Below are 6,000 nucleotides of genomic sequence, written 5' to 3' on the forward strand. Positions count from 1 at the left end.
TTAAGTGAGTCACTTTAGAATGAGCGGCTTATTGTAAGAGTTTTAATATATTAAATAAGAATAACAGAAATCAAAGTAGAAAGAACCTTGGAAATTATGGTCACCTCACTTGACACTTGGTATTTCATTTAGAAAACAAATACCTAAAAGTATTAAATACAAAAAAGAAACTAAAGCTGCTCACTGGATGGGGCATTGGTAATTGGTAGTTATGGTTGTAAAGGAATAAGGGCATTAGGTTAATTGGCATAATGTGAAAACAGATGCTTTATATTTTCAAACATCTTATTAGTGATTCCCTATTGAGCTCCCTTTTAAATTTAATATTTATGCAGGAGTTCATATTTTGAAAATGTTTATAGTCGTTTTAATTTGTTGTGTCTTTTATATGAGGTAGGTCAGTGCATTTTTTCATATGGGTAAGTCATCATTTAATAGATGGAGTACCTGTTATATAGTAAACAGATTTTCTGCCCTTGAGGGAATTACAAATTAAATTTACCTCTTAGTATCTTACTATTCCAAAAGGTCTTACCTTTGCTTAATCACATATATCCTGCCAGCAAAACTGGTTTTCAGAAAATTGTGTCCCAAAATCATACTAATAGTTACCATTGATTAAGGACATCCTATGTGCCAGGCAGTATACTGAGTTCTTTGTGCATGTTGTATAATTTAATTTTCATAACAGTACCATGAAGCAGCTACTATCTCAGTTTTACAGATAAGGAATCGGGGCTTGAAGAGGTTCAGACCATGTACGTTGTATGTGAAGTTCTAGAGCTGGTAAGTGAAGAAGTTAGTGTTTGAAACACCTGCTGCCCTGCCCTGCACTGTACAGTGTCCTGTGGTAACAACGGTGGCTACATTTGTTGAGCAGCTGCCTGGTGGTGGTGGTCTACCAAGAACTTCACAGCATATTTTCCTTTACTACCCACAACAATTTTAGGTATTTTATTCCAATCTACAGATGCAGAAACAGAGCTGAAGAGCAGTTAAAGAACATTAGAACATTCTTTTTATTTATTAATTTTCAAAAATATTTTTGAGACAGAGTTTTGCTCTTGTTGCCCAAGCTGGAGTGTAATGACACAATCTCAGCTCACTGCAACTTCTGCCTCCCAAGTTCAAGTGATTCTCCTGCCTCAGCCTCCTGAGAAGCTGGGATTACAGGTACCCGCCGCCACACCCAGCTAATCTTTGCATTTTTAGTAGAGACAGGGTTTCACCATGTTGGCCAGGCTGATCTCGAACTCCTGACCTCAGGTGATCCACCCGCCTCGGCCTCCCAAAGTGCTGGAATTACAGGCGTGAGCCACCACATCCGGCCAAGAACATTTTTAACAGTACACAGCTATGAAGAAACGTAGTTTCAAAATAGAGTGCTCTGCCGCCATAGTCTGTTGATGTACCTATATTCCAAACTGCTCCCCTTTCAACATGTTTTCATGTGTGTGATAAGGATATATAACCTATCTGAATTGAAAGGAGCTCAGCACATATCGGTGAGTGACTCTATGGTGTTTTATTCAGAAAGTTTGTTTAGAGTATTTCTTTTTCTCAATATGTTCTTCCCTTCTTAGCCTATCCCATCTTCAGTGTACTCCATCTCTAGATGACTAGGGCCCTCAAACCGTTTCTTGTTCCTTGCCCTTCCAATACAATTACATGTTGAAAAGCCTACAGTAAGTTCAATTGCACTAAGTTCCAAACAACAATATCTTTTAATTCTTCCCCAAGTTATGAGTATTTGCTGTGATATATATATATATATATATATATATATATATATATATATATATATATATATATATATATATTCAAGAAAACAAGGTCTTGCTCTATCAGTGAGGCTGGAGTGCAGTAGCACGATCATGGCTCAGTCCCCAGATGCTTAAATCAAACTACCTTAACTGATACACTGCAGCCTCAACACTCTGGGCTCAAACAATCCTTTGCTTGGATAACTTTAGTGGAATTCCAAGTGGTGGGTACTGGCTGGAGATTTTCCTGTGGTCTTTGGGGATTCCTCAAAACATAGCAGTAGTTGACTCCCTTTACATATGTTAAGAGCAGCCTGAGTCTTAGCAAACTGCTTTACAGGGTGTTTTAATCTCTTTTGGGGTTACTTTTTTCTGTGGGTATACACTTCTGATTTTACAATGAAAATTAGTGAGAAAATGGGACTCATTTCACAACAGTTCTTCTTTACTTAGTTATATATGCTTCATGAAGCAAAACAAGAGGAAGCTTTTATGTGGATATTGGAAACACAAGAGTTAATTAAAACAACAACAACCCTCTGTCTTTCCCATTTACCAAGTTAAGATGTGTCATTATCTGGGCCCGGCGCGGTGGCTCACGCCTGTAATCCCAGCACTTTGGGAGGCTGAGGTAGGTGGATCACCTGAGGTCAGGAGTTCGAGACCAACCTGGCCAACATGGTGAAACCCTGTCTCTACTAAAAATGCAGAAATTAGCTGGGCATAGTGGCTGGCGACTATAATCCCAGCGACTAGGGAGGCTGAGGCAGGAGAATCACTTGAACCTGGGAGGCAGTGGTTGCAGTGAGCCGAGATCATGCCACCAAACTCCAGCTTGGGTGACAGAGTGAGACTCGATCTCAAAAAAAAAAAAAAAAAAAAAAAAAAGACTTGTCATTATCTAAAACAGATCTTACAATGAGGTTCATTAAGTGAATGCCATCTAAGATGACGTATAATTTAAATGGATTGGGGAATTTATTTTATTTTCTCTAAAATTTTACCACTAAAGATCTAGTCATTTGGAATAATAGACATTTTTTAAAAGTAAAAATAACCCTTGAAGAGTAAACATAGTATATCATTTCATGATTTGTACCTATCTTCTGGAAAAATATTCAGCTTGCTTTCTTAGAATTTGGCTTGATGGGATTTTATTTATTTATTTTTATTTTTATTTTTTTTACCTCTATTGTCTGTTGCTTTTTGGTGATTTCTTTAAATCCATCCTCCAGGCTGGGTGCGGTGGCTTATACCTGTAATCCCTTGATCCCAGGAGGTGCAGGTTGCAGTGTGCCACTGCACTCCAGCCTGGGTAACAGAGTGAGGCTCTGTCTCAAAAAAAATAAATAAATAAATAAATTAAAAAAATCTATCCTACCGGATCACTAATAAATATTCTCTTCAGCTGGGATTAGCTATTTCATCTGTCCATTTGGTATTTAGTCCTTCCATTGAATTTTTAATTTCAATGACAGTATGTTTTACTTCTATAGTTCTAGTAGACACTTTTTCAAATTTGCCAGTTTTTGTTTATACTGTTGGTTTCTTTCAGTATTGTTTCTGTTTTCTTTGATCTCTCTAATCATTTTAATGCATTTTTTAGTATCTCTTTTAAAATTGTTCTTTCTACTGTTCTCTAAATGCTAATTCTCTTTGTTGTGTCTACACATCATATATAAATTTAATCTTCAACTGGAAGTCTTACTTGTTTTGCTAAGACAGTCTTGTGTGTCTAGGATAAGGAAACATCCCTTCAGAGTATTTTTCATTTGCTTCGGGTGAGGCCATGGGAACTTTCCTGGCTTGAGACCAGTTTTATGGTTAATGTCTTAGCTGGAGTTTTCTTGACCACTTGACTAGTATAAACAGATCTTACAGCCTTTCTCACAGTACATGGTTGAAGCTTTGATTTCTCAAAGACTCCAGAGAGATGCCAAGTTTTCTTGCTACTTTCTGGTCTAGTGGACAACTGGCATTTTTCAGACATCTGGAACCCCTGGAATGGTCCCAGTTATGCTGGGATCTGGGTTCCAACACTCCACTTGTGGACCTTAAAATCCTAGCTCCCAGCTCCTCGAACCTAAATTTCTGTCCATTTCCCCTAGAAGCACTGAGATTGCCCTTTCTTTTGAGCTCAACTATGAATGAAACTTTTTGAGATGCAGTCTGCCTCTGTCACTGAGGCTGGAGTGCAGTGGCATGATCTCAGCTCACTGCAGCCTCCATCTCCCGGGTTCAAGTGATTCTCATGCCTCAGCCACCTGAGTAGCTGGGATTACAGGAGCAGCCACTGCACCCAGCTAATTTTTGTATTTTTAGTAGAGTCAGGGTTTCACCATGTTGGTCAGGCTGGTCTCGAACTCCTGGCCTTGAGTGATCTGTCCACCTCGGCCTCCCAATGTGCTGGGATTACAGATGTGAGCCAACATGCCCAGCCAAATAAAACTCTTGAGTTCACATTTTGTTTGCATTTTTGGATATTTGTACCTGGAGAGGGTCTGTGTCACCTCAGTCCATTATGCTACTTTACATTTCAGCTACACAAGATTTGCATTGAGGGATTTTGTCAGAGTTTTCACGTGGAGGAAAGAATGTTGTGGAACACAGACCACTGCCAGGGAAAGTCAGGCTTGGGCACCCTGGGGGAGCTGACAGGCTCTGGGGGAGGGAGACAAAGGGCAGTGGCCTTTAAGGTGGGGAATGGAGAGGAAAAGTAGGAGAAAGCACAGAGAGCAGGTCTGGGAAGTGGCGGAGACCAACTGCATGCTCTTACCCAAGGGTGATTCTGCCCTTGCCCTCCAGATGCAGAATTTGTTTTTCTCACTGAACATGGTGACATTTACCCAGCCAGATCAAACGAAGGAGAGTCTTGGGCCCCAGAGGCAGCTGTGTGGGCTTCCCTCATGGTTGAAAGGTCAGGGTGATTTCTATCCATCTCAGGTAATTTTGCAGTGGGTACGTTTTCTGCCCTTTTCCCACCATCCCTGATTTATTTTGAAATGAATCACATACATTCTTGAAGGAAAATCCTTTGATTAGGCATCTTGGTTCCACATCATTTTATAGTCATATTTTCATTTGAACTGTTAGAAGCAAACCCAGAAGATCACTATTTCTTAACTTTCCTTCAGTAATGTTAGGAGCAGAAGTAGATTTTTAAGTATTAGTCGCAGCATAGTCTATTTATTTTGAAGTCTTCTGGATTTTACCTTCTAGATTGAGAATTTTCTGTTTATGGCAACTGTTTGCTTCTAACACAGAAACCTGCTGGTCTGTTTAGAGATCTTTTGGGTGGGAGTGTGTATGTTGGTTAGGAGGTGAGTAATCTTTAGCTGGATGCTGCTTAACAAACCTTATTAATGTGCATTGAAGATTTAAGTTCTGAAATGAAAAACAGGCGTTGGGACTAGCAGGAAATATTAACCAAAATCATGAAGCAGATCAGATGGTAAGAAGACGTAATGTAGACCCTCATGTTTGTTCATCTCTCTCACTCTCTCTCTTCCCTGTTCACTCAACCCCCATTCCCATTCCTGTGGTTTGGGGTTGCCTCTGTCTGCTTATCTAATCCTGAAGGCCAGAACCACACTTACCTCAGAGTATGGGGATCCTGCCCCATAGGCTTTCCAAAGCTTGGCACAATCAGCCATGTAGCCAGGGACAATTTAATTGAACTTGTGAGCACAGGTCATGTCTGGGCCTTCCTTCCAAACTAGCCCCTCAGCTCCATATAAGCTGCCATCCTGAAGCAATAGGTAAGAGGGGTTTTGTTATTCTATTATAAATGATAACCATAATAATAATAATAGCAATAGCCAACACGCATAAGATGGCAGGTGTTATTCTGAGCATTTTAAACACATTAAATCCTTGAGTCCTAATGACCCCATGAGGTAAGACTCTTTTTAGCCTCATCTTCCAAATAAGGCACAGACAGATGTGGTAATTTACCCAGAATCACACGGCTAGCAGGTGGCAGAGCCCGGATTAAATGTGCTCTGTCTGACTGTCCAGAGGTGTGCAGCCTCATGTCCAGCCTAGCTTTGGCGTCCAACCCATGTGGGGGTAAGACTCTGTTACCTGCAGCTCAGGGGTTTCCTGCATCTTTGCCTTTTCCAGACAACGTGCTTGTAAGCCCAGGGTTTCAGCTCTGATCACCATTTTGTTTCTCTGTTCTGCTTTTGATTACTGAGAGGTTTAGTTTGTTTGAGTCTGGCAATGTCCTTTAAATTTT

General features: G+C 40.2%; 1 protein-coding gene and 1 long non-coding RNA gene across 11 annotated transcripts in view; one reads left to right on the forward strand and one right to left on the reverse strand.

Annotated features, from left to right (window-relative positions):
* Positions 1–6,000, forward strand: part of LOC105482535 (doublecortin domain containing 2) — a 195,422-nt gene that overhangs the window by 108,694 nt on the left and 80,728 nt on the right. The gene's annotated exons all lie outside the window — the stretch shown is intronic.
* LOC105482534 (uncharacterized) overlaps positions 1–6,000 on the reverse strand; it is a 67,348-nt gene that overhangs the window by 37,144 nt on the left and 24,204 nt on the right. For all 5 annotated transcript variants that reach the window (XR_011623974.1, XR_011623971.1, XR_011623972.1 and 2 more), the window contains exon 4: positions 5,360–5,509. This is a non-coding gene — a long non-coding RNA (uncharacterized lncRNA). The remainder of the gene's footprint in view (positions 1–5,359; positions 5,510–6,000) is intronic.

The sequence above is a fragment of the Macaca nemestrina genome, chromosome 5, assembly GCF_043159975.1.
Source record: "Macaca nemestrina isolate mMacNem1 chromosome 5, mMacNem.hap1, whole genome shotgun sequence".
Classification (NCBI taxonomy): Eukaryota; Metazoa; Chordata; class Mammalia; order Primates; family Cercopithecidae; genus Macaca; species Macaca nemestrina.